The sequence below is a fragment of the Tiliqua scincoides genome, chromosome 5 (genome assembly GCF_035046505.1).
Source record: "Tiliqua scincoides isolate rTilSci1 chromosome 5, rTilSci1.hap2, whole genome shotgun sequence".
NCBI classification, from domain to species: Eukaryota; Metazoa; Chordata; class Lepidosauria; order Squamata; family Scincidae; genus Tiliqua; species Tiliqua scincoides.
The window spans coordinates 35,763,302-35,782,791 of record NC_089825.1 but is presented as its reverse complement, the minus strand read 5'-3'; positions in this window follow the sequence as shown (position 1 = coordinate 35,782,791).

Sequence of the window (19,490 nt, the reverse complement as noted above, 5' to 3'; positions counted from 1 at the left end):
TGGAGAAGAAGCAAAGGGAACTGAAAACACGGTAAGAATAGCTAGTGCATCTACGTAAATGAAGATGCAGAATAAAAGTGCATATTCAAGTGGCAAAACATCTTTATACATTAAAATGAGAACTGTAGAGCAACTGAGCGGATGCATTTTTATTGAACCAATTAGTCTATGCAATATGCTTACACTTTTGTGTGCCGTATTTTTTCCATCAGACTATTACGGTAAGAGGAAGAATAAAATTTTATTTTATTTGAGCAGGCGCTAATCTGCCTTTGTCTAGTGCTCTTTTGAAAAGAATTTAAAAAGCGGAGATTGATTAGGCAAGTTGTTTCACATTATCTAGTTTATTTTTATTTTTAAAGAACTCTGTTACACGCAACCCCAACCCCACCAAAGATGAAGCAACAATAGATTTAAGCAAATATTTTAACATTTCAGGATGTAAATATTGCACTTATACTCTGTCCCAAGACTGTGTAAGACATGTTCTAATATCCAACATCATTTGGACCTCTCAAAGCAAGCAGGTGTGCAAAACTATAAATGAATTTGGAATATTCATTAGGAAAGAGGATTTACAGTGTAGGTGAATGCAGGCTTAATCAGAAGTATGGCCCACTGTGCTCAATAGGGCTTATTCCCAGGGACATGTGCATAAGATTGCACTGTATGTGTAGCGCATTCACAGAACAGAAGTTACATTGCTCAGACTTCAATAAGTTCTTTGCAATCATTGATATCTAAACGGGAATTAAACGGGAATTAAACATGTATGGAGTCTTAATTTATTCTTTTAGATTAAAAAAATAATTGTGCTGACACCTCCAGCCTAAAATGAGCTTTAGGTTTTCCTGCTCAAGGAGATTTATGAGATCACAAACTAGAAATTAAGATTGGGTCACTGCAACCTTTATAAAAGCTGCTTCAGTTCATCAGGGTGACCACACACATTGTTAATCATTTACCATTTAACTTAAAATATGTTTTGGTTTGTGTAGGCAGCATCAATTCTAAAAAAAAATTAGCTAAACACAAAGCAATGGGATTGATGCCTGCCAGTGGTCTCAGCTGATAATTCTGAAATGCTTAAACTACTCTATCACTGTCATGACTGTGTGGGCTCTAATCTAGTAAAAGATGACATCTGACCTTCTCCTCCATGGTGTTTCAACTGGGTTTTAATCATGGACTTGAAATGGTTTATTAAGGGCATATCAGAGAAGTGATAAATGTGACTGAACATACTGGTATATGGAAGTAGTGAGAACTTGGGGGTTCTCAAGCTAATTTCAATGTGCATATGTAGTTTCATACATAAGAACGTGAGAAGTTCCTTGCTGGATCAGTCCAAGGGCCCATCTTATCCAAGTTTCTGTATCTCACAATTGCCTACCCGATGCCTCTGGGAGCACTCAAGACAACATGATTCCTGTATCTTGTTGCCACTGCCTTGTATCTGGCATTCAGGTATAAGCTACCTCTAAAACCCAGAGGCTGCATATAGACATCATGGCTTGTAACATGTGATGGACTTTTCCATCATAAACTTGTCCGGTCCCTGTTTAAAGGCATCTAGTCTAGGTGCCATAACTGCATCCTGTGGCAAATAGCTCCCCAGATTAATTATGCTCTGGATAAAGCAGTATTTCCTTTTATCTGATCTAACTCTTTAACCACTCAAATTTTGTGTATGTCCCTGGTTCAGGAATTATGCAAGAGGGAAAAGAAATTCCCTCTGTCTATTCTACCCATCCATCCATCCATCTACATAAATTCAGATGTCTCAATCATCTCTCCCCTTTCTGGTGCCTTTTTTCTAGACTGAACAGCCACAAACATTTGTAACCTTTTCTCATAAGGGAGGTGCCCAGCGCACTAATCATTTTGGTCATTTTCTTCTGCACCTTTTCTAGTTCCACTGTCATTTTTGAGATGTAGTGACCAGAACTGGACACAATACTCCAGACATGGCTTTAGAACAAACTTTCACATACAGCTGGGGCCTTGCTATTCATGGGGGATCTGTTCTTGGACCCCCACGGATACCGAAAACTATGAATAAGCAAATCTGTGGCTTCAGCTCCTTAAAGCTGTGCTTTGGTCACCTCTGGAGGGCTTTCTGAAGTCTGCAGAGGCCACACAGGACCATCTGCAGCCTCTGCGGGCTTCAGAATAGCTGTTCAGGCCAAAAAAGTCACTTTTTTGGACTGGGCTCCCCTGGACCGTGGAATACCTTAAAAGGCATAAATATGTCACTTCCAGTTTTCCTTTGAGTGCAGTTCTGGTTACCTTAGGAGGGTTCAGGTTGGGCCAAGTCTGCCTGAATACGATCCTGAGGGATTTGCATTGAGCCAGATCTGTAGAAGGAAAATCCATGCATACCGAGACACCACCTCTAGTTCTAAACAATTAAGAATGACAGAAGCCAGCTCTTCAATGCTCTCTTTTCAGAAGAAGAAAGGAGAATTTTGCTTTTGGTACATTCCTTAAAATTCTGACTACCTTTACAAATTCTGCTGGAAAAGTGACTCTTTTTGGGTTAGAGATGTTAAGGTCTGTGTCCCAATGGGAAAATGAGGGGAACTTATTTTTTTCATGTGTCTTAGACCTTGAAATCTTGAAAATATCTGTTATGAAATAATTTCTCCTAGAAATCTGGCTTAAAGCAAGGTTTTAAAATGTTGTGCTAGCTGTTTTGTATGTCCTCAAAAACTATTTCTAATTTCTATAACCGTGGAAGACAACCTATCTTGAAATGTCCAAGATTGAAACTAGGGCATTCTAGATGCCAAGAATGTGCTCTCCCACTGAGCTATGGCCTTATTCCCTCAATACAGAGGACATTATTAAGTGATAATTTAAAAGAACTGTGAGGGGAAGGGTGTACAACTGTGCACTTATTGATCTTACTCAACTGATGGTGGTAATGTTCCTTCTGTGATTGTAGAAACTGTTTCTCTTTTGAAACACTTAATTCCATCCCATTCCTTATCAGCATGTCTTACAATAACCAGAATGGCCACAGGAGTATCTGCTCGCTGATACTGGGTTTTGCATTATAAATGAACAATACATGTGGCCAGGTTCACTGGTTGTATAATAAGGCCAGTGATAATTGGAGCATATTCTAGTGATTGATAGCCATAGCTAGTATTTGGTAATGCACACAATGCCTGTGCTATGGTAGATAAGAAACTTTCCACTTGATGATAAATCTTGTGTTCAATAAACATCTGGTTTGGATCCTGTAAAATTCTCTAGCACAAGGGTGTGGGAAGAGAGAATGCTGGCATTGGTGAAAAAAACGTGTGCTTGAGACCAAATTTTATTGAACTGTGAATTCACTATCTCTAGCCTTTCCCTGCACACTGGGCCATGTTAATTGGTATCAATAGCCCAGTTGTATTTATTCCATTGATTGTAATTATGCTGAAGCAAGGAGAAAAAAATAGTGGCTGTATTCTGACATCATATTCCTAACTAGCTTGAGTACACTCTTATCTTGCACCTCTTGTAACTTAACAGGATACTTCCTGGTTCTCCCAAACCAGTTTATCAGAATATCCAAATTCATCCTTAGTTGGGAGGCATCACTCAAGCCATCATTTGCTAGTTTACCTGTCATGGCAAACTTCAGTTTGAAGAAACCAGGAAATCTTCTGTGAGGAGGAAGGTGAAGAGGAAAGCACTTCATCTGTATCTCATTTCTTATCCTCCAAAACAGATTTTGGAGAATTAAGAATATAATGCTTGAAATGTGACCAGATCATCACTTAGAGAATTAAATTAGATGGAAATACAACAATCTAAAAACACTTTGGATGGAAATACGGTTGTGCGCCACTTAACGACAGGGATCGGGACAGTGATCTGTTAAGTGGTGCTTGATGCAATCCGGTCCCTCCGCAGGGAAGGGGATGCTCTACTTCCCTCCCTATCAGCATGTCCGCTTACTGCTTCTGCAGAGCTCAGACTGAGGGAAATTGTGTCTTTCGCATGACTTCCGTTTTAATGGAGGAAACCAGAAATTGAGAGACGTGATTCCCGCAGTCTGAGCCTTGCAGATGAAGCGCGCAAATGTGCACTGCCTCTGCGAGGCTCAGACAGCCCTCGGGAGGGGAGCTCCCCTTGCTTTCAGATGGTTGGGGAGTGTGTTCCCGACCACGTGACCACGCATGGTTGTTGGTTATGTGATCCCGGTGTAAGCCAGAACATCTCAAAGTGGCACACACCTGTAGCTGGTTGTGGAATTGGTAACACGAGATTCTTGCAGCCTAAAGAAGCCATATAATTTTTGAAATTAGCTCTATACTTGGTAGTGATATACCAAGGTTGCTGGGGGTCCTGGGATAAATTGCTGCTCCCCATGACACCCTTGCTTTATTCCCGGATGGCAAATTGGATGCCGTGCTCCTAATACTCAGGGTTTGGGGACTGGTCTGACCTTGAGGACCTTCTGATGGGCATAGGCTCTTGCCTAGCACTCAACCTCACTCTGTCCCTGACTTAGTGGTACTCCTGCATTCATGGTTGGCAACCTTCAGAACCTCTCGAAAAAGTCTGTCTGTGTCTGTATAATTTTTCAAGACATTGTAACACTTTATCTTCTTTGTGTTAGGTGCAAAAAGAATTGGCTACTGTTCTTGCTATGAAGGCGAGAAAATCCGGTGAGTGTACCAAGATTTTGAACTTGCATTTTGGTGCTTTATTAAAAGAAAAGTGGTTACTTTTGGAAAAACAATTGCTAGAATGTAACAAGGATTACTTGCTAGGGTGGTGCTCTTTCTTTAGATGTCTCCTCTGCTGTTGTCCCAGTTAATGGTCACTTAATAAATATAACAATTACAGTATTGATTTGATGGTTTCAGGTGGTGCTCATGCACTTGGTGCAGACCAAGTGTTCTGTTGCTTTTGTTTGCATTTTGTAAATGTAATGCTTATTAATCCATTGTGTTTAGTTACAAGGGTGTACATTCTGATTTAGTCGCTTGTTTCATAGCTTATTTTATTTTAAAAATTTCCCCTAAATAGAATGTGTATGTTAAGATACAGTTAAAATGCTTCATGTGCTTTATCTTGATGTAACACTTACAACAATGCTGAAAGATGAGTAAGCTGAAGTATCCTATATTCCAGCTAGGGAACTGAGAGGAAGTAGCTTGCCTAATGTCACTTAGGGACCGATCCTACTCAACTTTCAGTGCTGATACATACCCAATGCAGCCCTGAGTTTAGGCAAAAAAACATTCCCTTACTTTGAAGAGGCATCCCTCCACCGTAGGAACACCTTATTGGCACAGCTGCATCAGCACTGAAAAGTTGGATAGGATTGGGCCCTTATTGGCACAGCTGCATCAGCACTGAAAAGTTGGATAGGATTGGGCCCTGGGTGAGTTCATGGCAGAGGCAAGATTTGAAATGAAGAAGTCTTAAATCTGCAGCTTAGGGCCAAAATCCTGTGCAACTTTCTAAAGCCAATGCAGCTGCAGTGTAGCCACAAGGTAAGGGAACAAATGGGGAGACCTAAGGCTGCCACTTCACTGCAGAATGGACAGACTTGGTTGGCATGGTTGCATCTCTGAAGGAAAGCTGTGGCCCTTAGTTGCTACACTAAGATTTATATTTATACTACACCAACTTCCAGCTGCACCATACAGTGGCATCAGTTACCAAAGTTGCAAGAGCCTGTTTTAATTTCATAACTTGGGACAGACAATATGTATGTTTGAGATGGGGGTGCTCATGCCCACACATGGTGGCATGGAAAATGTCAATGTATCCTGTTTTTCATCCTTGGCTGTAAGTAATGTAACTTTCTGTAATGCTTGCTTATATTTACAAGGATAGATGGAAGGTGTGTAAAAACATAATTACTTGATTTGTGGCTGTCTTCAGATTAGCGTACTTATGTTAAGATAATTGTCAAACTTGAAGTTGGTAGCTTGAGGTGCCAATTTACAGGTACTATCATAACTTTCTGAACCTAGTAGATGTTGGAGCTAGTTAATAAAAAGCATGAATAAAGTACCTGAACCCAAGAATAAGAATCTTGTGGTACTTTGAAGAGTGCAGTGGTAGAAAGATTGGTATAAATCTTTGTTGATATGATTCCACTAACTTGAATTTGTATCTAAGTGTCAACACCGCAATATTCTGAAAACTATTTTCAACTCGGCTTCTTGCTAAGGATAAAATGATAGCAAATTACCCCATCAAAATGAGATTTTACTGATGCAATACTATAGGTATTTGTTGAGTCCTGCAGCAATGCCTGAGCAGCTGAAATGGCATATTCTTGTAATTCTGAGTGGGTATGCATTTTTTTATTAAACTGTACACAGTGCTTTGTATTACCATGTGCTTTCTGTTGAAGTAATGCTTGTAAAGTGATTGCTGGATCAGTCATGACTGTGAGGTTGAGATTAAAATGTTAATCTAATCATTTTAAGAAGAGAGTAAATTAGGTTGGCTGGTTACTATAGCTGGCAGCATACAGGATAATAGCGATGAAGTTTATCAGTATTTGCTGTGGCAACTGGAACTGTGACAGCTTTTTTCAGAATGGCAAGGTTTGGAAGCCCTGTTGATGGATTTGGTGTTCTTATTGTGTATGGAAAATCCATTGATTTCACGATGACTTGAGGTTACGTTGTTTGGTACTAGCTTGCTCTGTAAGCACATTTTCTCAGAAGCAGGTGTCTGTTGCTCTGACGGGATGTGCACGTTTGCAAGTGTCTTCTGGAAAATAGACAAACTAGTTAGGTGTTCTAAAATATGGATGTTAAATGGTGTGTCCTTATCACAGTGATTACATAAGTTTTTTTCTTTCTTTCATTCTTTCTATGTGTATGGTTAAAGCAACCAGAGTATTGATTTGAGAAGCACCTTTACTTGTTTGCTCCTGGGATTGACTGATGGGGTTTGTGGCTGTGTGCAGGGGGGTGTGTGTGTTTGAGTGAGAATTCCGAAACGCAGGAAAAAAATTTCAACGGCCTATAAAAAGAAACAATTGCAATAAGGTAAAGTGATTAGTATAAATAATTTAAACCCAAAACCTGTTCCAGATGATTAGAAAACTTGTTATTTGTGTGATGTTTTCATTAATAAAAACTGCATATCTTATGAGCCAGGATAGTATGAAAAATGTCATGTTCTTGTCAAAGCAAGAACAGACTTGAGTAGAAACGTAGGCTACCATAAATTAATAATTCCTTTTCATTCACCAGGGAAGATAATGGCTACTTTTCTAACAGGGCAGTAATAAGCTACTTTAGAACAGAGTGTAGAAGCAACCGTAAGAGGATTATTAAGAGACCACGGCCAAGATCCAAAGAACCTCAGGACTACTTTGATGTGCTCCCGGGGAGGGGGATTGGAATTATGTGTCTTCATCTACTGTCCATGACATGTTATGAAAGGGGAGTTTCATAATTCAGTTTGAGATATGTTTGAAGTGAGAGAGTTTCAAAGAATCCCATTGGGTACCTGCAAGCCTCTAATAGCTCTTTGGTTCCTGACTAATTGTTTTGAAGGAGAGAGATTGTGAAAGTTTTTATAGGTTATTGAGCTTATTGGTGTTTAAATTGCATCACTATAAAATGTGACTTGCATCTCTGCAACTTACTTTTGCTTTGCATTAAGAACATTTTTACAAGCAAAATTAAAATGCTCTTTGACCAACATCTATGCATACGACTTTACCTGAGCAGTTAGGTTGTGAAACTTTATAGGCCATCTCTCTAGCTCAGGGGTGTCCAAAGTTTTTGGCAGGAGTGCCACATCATCTCTCTGACACTGTAGGGGGCTTGGGGGGGGGGAAGAATTAATTTACATTTAAAATTTGAATAAATTTACATAAGTTTACATAAATGAATATATTAAAGATGAATTTATATGAATGAATGAAGGTCTTGCAATAGCTCAAGGCCTATAAAAGGCCTCGCACAAAGCAAGGCTAGCCTTTCCTTTGCTGCCACGACTGCATCACAGACGTGAAACAACAAGCAGTGGAGGAAGCCCTCATCTCACTGCTCACGCGAGAGGTCAAACAGTCGCCCTCATGCTGAGAGCAGTTACATTGTGCCAGTGCGGGCTCCAGCAAATCTCCGGAGGGCCAGAGGCTCATTGGAGACTGGGGGCTCCCTGAGGGCCACATTGAGTGAACTTGAAGGCTGCAAGTGGCCCCAGGGCCGGGGTTTGGGCACCCCTGCTCTAGCTGAATTCATTTCTCAACAAACACAATCCTTAAGAGATTTCAGTCAGCACAAGACCAATTGGACTAGATAGGCCCTAGTGCTTCAGTATGTAAGAATATATAAATATTTCGATTTGAAATCTTAAGTGTTTTCAAGATCATGGCCTACTCTGTGTAGTAACCTTTAAAAACATGGACTGCTCTAGGCTAATGCATTTAACAGCAACGCCAGTCTAGCTACAGAAAAGTTTGGCACAAGTAGCCTGTACAAAGGTCTTGTTAGGAGCTTGCGTAAGAGGGCTTGTCTGCTCACTGACTCATCTGTTGTTGTATAAGTCTTCCCCACCATTCCCCCTTCTCTACATCCAAAATGGACCTTTTGATCATCCACCCCACAGGAAATGCTGGAGCAGCATTTCTGAACTGTGGGTCCTGATGTGTGGTGGGCTGCAATTTGATGCTTGCTGTTGTGCTGCAAAGTATTACTGGGAGCCTCCAGAGGCCACTTCCAGGTCACACCATGCCCACAGCTTAGCCTCTTCAGGCCTCAGAATGCCTTGTGGAAGCAACGGGACGCAACTAGTGGTTTAGTTCTGCAAGGCATTCAGAGGCCAACGGAGTGGGTTGTAGGCCCGGTGCAAACCAGAGGTGTCCCTCTGGTGTGACAGTGAGCATCAAGTTATGACTTGGCACAGAGGACACAATGGATCAAGATGGCACAGAGTTTGGAACTACTGTGTTAGAGCATAAATAAATTTCCTTGGATGTTGGATAAGAGAATTAATTTTTTTGCTGTCTAAGACACATTTTTTAACCAACTGTGTGTTCAAGCAAGTTTTTCCCTAGCTAAACTTTAAAATAAGAACATACTATTTTAGCCAATAATTCTTAAGCATAAATTGTTATGCCTGAAAGTTCACTACAGTTAAAAGTGAAATGAAGGAGTATGTAGGCTATCATTTTTATGTATTTAGTTGGTGTCTACTTCTGCAGACAAAACTACAATAAAGAACATAGAATGAACAGATAAGGTGGTTATTAAGAGCACTTATATCCCCTTCTTCCCAAAAGATGCCCACAGCGACAATCAAAACAAAAAATATGTATAAACAGCTATGAAACAAGATTATTCAGGAAATAAAACAGTAAACTTTAAAAGGCAGAGAAAAGCTTCACATGGTGCTAAAAAGATAATTGCTAGGCAAGCCTGTCTGGGGAGAATGCTTCCGCTATTGGAACATCCAATTGAAAATATCCTGTCTCAAGTCATCACTTGCTTTGCATCTGGTGGCAGAGAGGTTTAAATTAGGCATCCAAGAATAATCTAAACATGCAGGCAGATTCATGGGGTAGCCAGGTGGTGATGGGCATACCATGCTTTGTGCATCATGGAGTTTTTTGGTGTTGCTATAAAATGTCTTTAGATGTCCACCTGAAAAAATGTTTGTAATGGATCTTGGGCTACTGCATGGGCACAATTCCAAGAAATGCATGTGATGCAGAAATTGTAGACAAATGTTACTATGAATTCTTTCCTCAGTTTAAATGAGGAATAAATTAACGACTGGCACTGAACTTGTGAATTAGTTTTGGATAATTGATATAAAAAAATCTGTAGTGTTTGGAATACAGTTTAGGTCATCAGTCAGTATACATAGTGCTTTAATACTGGTTATTTAATACAGACGTGTCTGGTTTCTGATATTTAATTTTGTGGCTTATCTCTCTTGTGATCAATTAGTTAAAGTAGATAAAATGAACGCTAATGAACTCTGTAGTGCAGCATCAGGCAGGCCATATTTTAAATTTTAAATTTAACTGCAGAGGGTTTTTATTAATGCTGAGATTTCTCTTTACTTAAAATCCTATGATAGCAGTAATCTTTTTTTTTCATTCTGAAATGATAGGAAATGCCTCTTTATATTTTGCAGAGATGTGGTGGATACCTGTTTCCTATTTGACATCTGAGAAATAGTTCCTTTGAGGCTTACTTTCTGTCTGGAAACTAAACCAGCATAAGTAGTCTCTTCTGCAAATTCATTATTAGCTTTACACCTCAGGTCAGAAGAAATTTAATGACCATTTGCACACCAGCGATAGAAAATTGCACTGCATTTCATATTCTTGAAAATTTAAAGTATAGCTGAAATATATATAACTTCATATCATAATCATTGAGGATACTATACTAGAGAACACTGGTAAGAAAAAGCTAGCATCGATGACATTTGTCAACTTGGTATAGGCAGCTATTGTCATAATGATCTCAAAGGACAGAGGAGATACAGTTAAGGAGATGACAACCAGAATGCAAAAAGCTAATTTGTTTGTTCAGGGGGCCAGGGAGGCAGGGAAAGAACATTGTTGTTTGCTTCAGTAGTTCCCAGCATCAAAGTTGCAAACTGAAGACCTTATTGCTTTAGCAGCAGAAATTCTTATGGGTAAAACAACAAATCCATGTAAAACAGATTGTTTCTATGTATATTTTGCTTCTTTGGATCCAGGCCTGTATTTACTGCTATTGCATAAGTGATGTTTGGTGGAGGAGTCTTAAGTTGTCCATTGAAATGGTACTAGTTTAGTATCCTGTTGTACTTCTGACTCTCACCTTAGAACACTACTTGTTGCGTATGTATTTTGCTATATGTAAATTGATGATTAGATACTAGGGAAACAAAGGGAATGGAGATTGGGTAAATGGGGGAGGATATGTAATTGTTTCAATTACACATATTTAGTTATGGGAGGGAAAGAGGACTGTAGTATTCAGGAAGAGACATGCCACCATAATTGCATGCATAGGCAGGAACTAGGGAAGTCCCTCCTCTTATTCGCCTTGTACCAAGCTAGAAATTGTGAAGGACCAAAATTCTGTAATCGCTCCATAGAACTAAGAAGGGAGTCTCAAAGTATGAGTCGGGTTTCTTGAGCAACTTGGACAGGAGATGCAAAACATTGACAAATTAGGTTCAGTACCTGGAAACTCCAGCTAGCTTAGGGAAGATCTTTTTTCTGGAACCCCAGAAAACCATTGCCACTAAGTGTAGTGAGCTAAATGGATTGGTTCTCTTACACCAGGGTCACAACGAAACTGTAATAAGGTGTTCTCCCGTACCCTTGGGTGTTCTGTTCTAGAACCCCCCATGGTTAAGTGAAACAGTGGATACCAGGGAACGCTGCAGATACCAGGGAACACTTCCCCCACCCTTTGGAGGCAAGGGGAGTTCTTCATCTCTTGCCAGCAGAGGGTCATCTGAGCCCAGCATAGGCCGTGCATGTCTGCTTGCAGCCCCTGCGGGGCTCAGATTGACTGCTAGAATGAAAAAAAAAATGCAACTTCTAGTTTTACAAGAAGTATGAACCTATCAGAGGTCGAAGGTGGATGTGCATGGCCTATGCTGGGCCCAGAAGACCTTCTGGAGATGAGGGGAATGGAGTTCCCCTTGCCTCTGGATGGGTCCCACAGGTGATGGGCTCATGGACCCAATGTGCAAATACAGGGGCCCCCTGTGTATGGGTTTTTGTAAATCTCTATGGGGGAGGGTCACAGTAACAAAGTTTGAGAACCCCTCGACCAGAGGTGTCCAAAGTGTCCATCACTTTGACTCTGTGTTAGGGGTTGGGGGAAAAAAGATTAATTTACACTTAAAATTTGAATAAATTTACATAAGTGAATATATTAGAGACAGAACTTATAGGAATGAATGAGCGTCTTGCAATAGCTCAAGGCCTTGCACAAAGCAAGGCAAGCTTTTCCTTTGCTGCTACAGCTGCTTCACAAGCAGCAGAGGGAGCCCTCTGCCTCCAGCTTGTACAAGAGGTCAGACAGTCAGCCCTCTCGCTGAGAGTAGTCATGTCGGGCCAATGTGGGCTCCAGCAAGTCCCTGAAAGGCCAGAGGCTCATTGGAGACTGGGGGCTCCCCAAGGGCCTTAAATGGCTCCTGGGCCGGGGTTTGGACACCCCTGCCTGCACCAAGGCATTGTGCCAAGGATTTGATGCAAAATGTGTATGTTATGAAGGTAATTTTGACATTACACAGGTCTTCTGAGTTCCAAGCATCAGGGGTAGAAAGGGAGAAAGGGTTGGATTGTTTGAAAGAAGAATTTTAGATGATTGAGGGTGGTGTAGCTGGAGGACAGAAGAGCAATGGACAGAAGTTTAAGGGATATCACAGTTCATTGGCGCCTCGGGCATAACTATGGAGGGCTTTGAAGGTAAAGGCCAAGAGTTTGAGTTGATTCCAGGAAACTAGTGGAAGGTATTTTAGCCACTTTTTCCATTTTAGGTAAGAGTTTATTCAGCTGAGTAAACAGCTGTCTGTATTGCATTCTCCCAGTGGCCTGTCTGCTAGTTTATGGAGGGGGTTTGCATACATATATGTGTGGTTGGGACAAAGGAAGAACCACAGCTTAACCACAACTCAAGCATGTGTAATAATGATATAATGGTCTTTCCATTCTTTTTTTAAAATCAAATTGCCTACTGTTCAATTTCCCCTGGGGGCTGGGGATAAGAATAGGCCCTCAGTTTGGCTGTACTTGTCATAAGAGGCGACTAAACAGCCACCGGGTAGATGAGACTACCTGGGAAGTCAGCCTGGGAAGGCAGCTCATCTGAGAGAAGGAAAACTCTGATCCACTGTCTTGTGGCTACAACCAGTTATGGAAAAGGCTTCAGGAGTCAACTTTGAGGCAAAATCTGGAGCCGGAGTCCCTGAGGCAGTTCATGGCTGAACACAGTCAAGTTCTGGCAACTCCTGCGACGCCGCTGGAACCAACCATATTGGCCTCTGCCTTTCCATTGGACCATTTCAGCGACGTGGAGAGGTGGGATTTGCTGCATGGGTAACAGTCTATCCTCCATACCTACTTTACCCAGGCTTTGCACACTGGAGAGGACACTCCATTCCAGAACCACCACTCAGAGTGTGACACCATAGTCTTCCGAGACTGAAGGATGCCAACACTGTTAAAAAAAAAAAAAAAGTCCAAAGTCCAGCTGAAATGTCTGTGTGACTTCCTCTTTGCCGATGATGCATCTGTCACTGCCCACTCTGCCAAAGATCTCCAGCAGCTCATGGATCATTTTAGCAAGGCCTGCCAAGATTTTGGCAGACAATCAGCCTGAAGAAAACACTTGTCATGGTTCAGGATGTAGACTCACCTCCCTGCATTACAATCACTGTGCATGAACTGGAGGTTGTCCATGACTTTGTGTACCTTGGCTCAACGATCACCGACACTCTTTCTCTTGATACTGAGCTAAACAAATGCATCGGTAAAGCAGCTACCACGTTTTCCAGACTCACAGAGAGAGTCTGGTCCAACAAGAAGCTGACGGAACATAGCAAGATCCAGGTCTACAGAGCTTGCGTCCTGAGTACACTTCTGTACTGCAGTGAGTCATGGACTCTTCACTCACAACAGGAGAGGAAACTGAACGCATTCCACATGCGCTGCCTCCGACGCATTCTTGGCATCACCTGGCAGGACAAAGTTCCAAACAACACAGTCCTGGAACGAGCTGGAATCCCTAGCATGTATGCACTGCTGAAACAGAGACGCCTGCATTGGCTCGGTCATGTCGTGAGAATGGATGATGGCCGGATCCCAAAGGATCTCCTCTATGGAGAACTCGTGCAAGGAAAGTGCCCTACAGGTAGACCACAGCTGTGATACAAGGACATCTGCAAGAGGGATCTGAAGGCCTTAGGAGTGGACCTCAGCAAGTGGGAAACCCTGGCCTCTGAGCAGCCCGCTTGGAGGCAGGCTGTGCAGCATGGCCTTTCCCAGTTTGGAGAGACACTTGGCCAACAGTCTGAGGCAAAGAAGGAAGGCCCATAGCCAGGGAGACAGACCAGGGACAGACTGCACTTGCTCCCAGTGTGGAAGGGATTGTCACTCCCGAATTGGCCTTTTCAGCCACACTAGATGCTGTTCCAGAACCACCATTCAGAGTGTGATACCATAGTCTTTCGAGACTGAAGGTTGCCAACAAACTGTTCAAAGGAAACCCTGTATTCTCATACCAGTGAGTTGGTTATCCCATACCTAAATAGTCATTCCTAAGCATTTTTCTGTGTAATTTTGTTCCTATTTTGTTTACAGTTTCATAATTATTGTTATGACATCAGTGATGTATCACCAGCTTTATGTTAAGAGCTATCAAACATGCAGCCTAGTGCATGAGTTTATTATGAACCTTTCCCATGGTGGATGAGAAGTAGGAATGCCTCCCTATGCCTTTGTACTGAAATTCTTGCAATATGAACTGTGGACGAAAATCCTCTCCCTTCTCTCAGGATTTTCAGCAAGGAACAGCTTACTAGAATCCATCTTCTCTTGCCTAAATTATGAGGGGTACAGTACTTTTGTGATCTCTTCTTCCAGTAGGGGGAATATTATTGGTATTTTTGTGTGTCAATGGAAGTGAGAGGGCTGTCTCGATTTATTACCAGCAGGGCAATTGGCTTTTGTGTGTGTCTGCTGAATCATTCAGCATAAAAATGGTCAATGGTGACATTAATCGTTAACGCCCAATGAAGCTAAAGGGAGGAAGTTCGTACCTTCCTTAACTTTATTGTTCCAGTCCTTTTGGCTGCAGAATTTGTTGGCCATAACTTTTTGGCTGAGAAGTTTCTTTCCAACCAGTAGTACAATTTTTTTCTTTAAAAAAAAATTTCTGCATAATGTAGCAGAACTTTGGGAAATATCTAAACTCATGAGTTTATGGTTCTTGGTTTATTGTGCTCAGGGTGCACAGTTTCAGGTTTTAAAAACAAACACAGATGATCTTTTAATGAAATCAATACGTTCTCCATGTGTGATATGCATGGTGCATATATAATGAACTACTGTGTTGGAGTACTCAGCATTCCTGTTAGCTACCTTTTGGTTCCATTAGAGATGGAGGGGTTCTAAGAATATTCCAAACCACCCATAAATACTTGGAAGCTGTAGTGTGTATTGTAAGAAAGCTAGAAAATATAAGTATATTGTTGAGATCATGTTGCTCCCCCTACCTTTCAGTGTACTTTTTCCGCATTTATACACTGCCCTTCCTTGTATACCTAGCTCCTTCCTCCTATTCATATCCTCACAACAACCCTGTGAGGAAAGTTAGGCTTGAAGATAGTGACTGGCCCAGGGTCACCTTGTGAGCTTCATGGTTCAGCAGGGATTTGAACCCAGTCTGTTTTGGTTCAACACCCTGGCACCTCCAAAATGTAGATATTTCAATATGTTTGCCTGATATTTATTTAAGAATGACATGTCTTTTCTGATGTGTTTTTTTATATTGTTTACTACAGTTTGAGTTTAAAATGTGCATCAGATCTCAAGTTTATAACTTTTTAAGTATTCATTACATTTTGACTAACAATTGTTCCATAGGAATAGCCATCCTTTGGGTACTATAGCCTGGTGGTCATTATTCTTTGTCCTTTCTTCTAAATTTATTGGCTGCATAGCTCCAATCTCTATGTTATCTGCTGTAGCTCTTCAACCCTGGCCCATAATTATTTTGAAACTCAAATCATGGGGGGAAAAATTATGGCAAGTCAGTAATACTGCAGGTGCTTAATTAGAATTGATTTAATCATGGGGAAGTGCAGGATGCACGCACCCCTGTCTAAAGGCCCTCACCCTTCTGTTCTTCTCCTAAAGCCTCCTGAACATCATCTCCATGTGAGGCTTCTGTTTTGCCAGATTACCATTTAGAACAGAATTTCCTCTGGATGAGTGGTGACCTACTGGAAAGCAGGCATTCATAATGGAATTGGTGAACCAATCTTAATTTTGATTGCAACAAATGATACGTGATTATTGTTCTCTTTAAGTGAATCTTCCATGAAGGTCAAAGTAGGTTATTTCTGAAATAGCTCTGAAGAAATTAAATAAGTCTTACTTAGCAAGAATGGTAATCCCCTTTGTGTATAAATATACCCAGTCTCTCTCCTATAGCAAGCCTTTACTCTGTTATTGGTTTTACAGAAAATCTTGAAGGAAAAATTCTTCCTGTTGCCCACAAGGGAGAAAGGAAATTAAATCAAAGCGTAGCCTCCTGATCTTTAAGTGACCATTAAAAAAAAAAAATCAACATCCTGTACTCCTTAGGCTCATCTGCAGATGGATACATTTGAAATTGTGCTTCAGCACCTAATGCTCTTTTAACATCTTTATATTTTTTGTTCATGGTGACCTTTTCCATTGTTAAAAAAAGGAGATATCCTATAGGTAGGCAGTGGGAATGACTGCCATATACCTGAATGTGGTCTTTGCACTCCGTTCTCACTAAGTGTGCAACATTGAGCAGATGTGTAGCTCTAATAAACACAGCTTTTGTGTTTAGATAAAGTGGTTTCCTTTGCTCTCATCTGGGGAGTGAAAATAAGAGCACAGTTTATGTTGGCATAGTAGGAAGTTTTATTGCAAGTCTTGGCTAAGACCCAGAGATTGTAAGTCATGTCAGATTTTGAGGGAATTTCTAGGGAAACATTTTATAGCATTTTCCCATCCCACCCTTACATGATGGTGGCTTTCCTGGTACCAGCCATGGTGGTTTTTTTTAAAAACAAAAACGTGTAAATTAACAAAAGTTGGCAGTTGTTCATTTTTAATGCTTTTAGTAAACTTCAGTTGAATACATGCATGGTGCATTTGTGTACCATCTGATCTTCACAGCCCTATGCTTTTACTATGCATGAATTCATAGGGATGTTCATAAATTAACTATAACATAAAAATGTCACATTTTTCTCACAAGATTTTGAATACATTGAGCCAAATATGTAGCTTTTTTGAGCTGATCACCACTTGCTGCAATATCATGCAAAATTTTGTATTTTGCATGATAGGTTATTTTTTTAGGTTATTATATTATTTTTTTTCAAAATAAGCCACTTCATGGCTACTCACGGTTTCAAAATGGAGCAGGTCAGTCTTTGTAGACCATGTGAGGACCAAACTGCATGTGATGGAAATTATCAGCGACTGTATCTTCCAGCTTCCTTTTTAAAAGCTTAAAATTGTTTCATCCCTTCCTCCTGCTGTTTTCCCAGTCTGTAGTTTGTCACTCCCCCTTCCCCCCAGCTGCTGTAAGCCTTGCTGGGGAAAAAGGCAGATATTTCTGATATGCCGATCTCTTTTCTGGTGGGTGGGCTCATAGCAGCTTAGAAAAAGGAGTGGGGGAAGGAATTAAACCCCTCTTGGCACCACTGCTCTGATTAAAAATTGAACCCCCATGAGTGCATTAAAAAAATGTGGGAAGATGAGTGTTGGAACTGAAATGGAAGAAAAAGATGAAGCTGAAGGAGAGTCCCCAGCACTCCAGCTCACTGCCTACCTCCACACTTCTGCTTCATTCCTCTCTTCTTTCTCAAAACTAGGAGTGTCAGTAACTAGTACACAACATGATAAAAAGGAGTTGGCTGGCACTCTACCTCAGGCACTGGGAGGTATTGAATCAGACTCGGGAGATGCAGGGCCCAATCTTATCAGCTTTCCAGCACTGATGCAGTGGGGGGCATGCTGCATTCTGCAGTGGGGGGCAGTCATGGAAACCTCCTCAAAATAATGGAACATTTATTTCTTTATTTTGGCACTGTTTTGCAGCTGCATTGGAACTGGAAAGTTGGATCGGATTGGAACCGCAATCATGGATCTCTGTCCTTGTGTTTGGTTTTAAAACTTAGTTGGTAGTTCTCTGTACTGTATCTGAAATACAGTATTGAGCACAGTTGGTCATGTAGATCCTCTGAATCACATGGCGTTTATATACTAGCACCAGCTGTTTTGAGGACCATTGGTTCCTGGTGCTGGAACACCTTGTGCAATCCACACCAATGTTGGTGAGGTTCCACACCACTGTGGCGGGGAGTCACCTACAGCATAAGGTGAAATAAACCAGGCGTTACTGGGAATGGTTAATGCTAGGACAGGGGTTCTCAAACCCACCAGTCTGAGAAGCCCTGCCTCTGCCCCCTTAAGAAGCCCTGAGTTGTCCATGGGTGGGGAGATGGCAACAATGCACTCGGAATGTTCTCTGAAGGAGAACAAAACAGCCAGAATGGTTAAAGAGAACACCAGTGAGGTCAACTGGAATACCTCACTGCTGTTCCTTCTGACTGCAAAGGCAACCTGTTAAAACCAGAAAGTGCCCTGGTAAGTGAATGGGCACATGGGGTGTGGGGGATTGCCCATTTCATTGTTTTAACCACTTAACTTAAAACTGGTTCTATTTTTGCCCAGCAAGTGTTTAAAATGGTGTAATGGGCCCATGGAGAAGCTGCGGGAGGTGGGGAGAAGGCATCCATGGTACCCATGGAACTCTGGTATCCATGAGGGGGTTTGGAATGAAACCCTCGCAGATACCAGGGCACGCACATGCACATTGGGGCAAAAAATCAAAACTTTAGATATAGGCTGATGGGTTCTGAGCTGTCTGTGAGAGAGATCTTGTTGTGGTGGTGGACAGGTCGATGAAAGTGTCGACCCAATGTGTGGCGGCAGTAAAGAAGGCCAATTCTATGCTTGGGATCATTAGGAAAGGTATTGAGAACAAAATGGCTAATATTATAATGCCGTTGTACAAATCTATGGTAAGGCCACACCTGGAGTATTGTGTCCAGTTCTGGTCGCCGCATCTCAAAAAAGACATAGTGGAAATGGAAAAGGTGCAAAAGAGAGCGACTAAGATGATTACTGGCCTGGGGCACCTTCCTTACGAGGAAAGGCTACAGTGTTCGGGCCTCTTCAGCCTAGGAAAGAGACACCTGAGGGGGGACATGATTGAGACATACAAAATTATGCAGGGGATGGACAATGTGGATAGGGAGATGCTCTTTACGCTCTCACATAACACCAGAACCAGGGGACATCCACTCAAATTGAGTGTTGGGAGTTAGAACAGACAAGAGAAAATATTTCTTTACTCAGCGTGTGGTTGGTCTGTGGAACTCTTTGCCACAGGATGTGGTGACGGCATCTGGCCTGGATGCCTTTAAAAGAGGATTGGACAAGTTTCTGGAGGAAAAATCCATTACGGGGTACAAGCCGTGATGTGTATGCGCAACCTCCTGATTTTAGAAATGGGCTATGTCAGAAGGCCAGATGCAAGGGGGGGGGGCACCAGGATGAGGTTATCTGGTGTGCTCCCTGGGGCATTTGGTGGGCCGCTGTGAGATACAGGAAGCTGGACTAGATGGGCCTATGGCCTGGTCCAGTGGGGCTGTTCTTATGTTCTTACGCCTGTATATGCTCATGCTCATAGATGCACATGCATGTACTATATTTCACA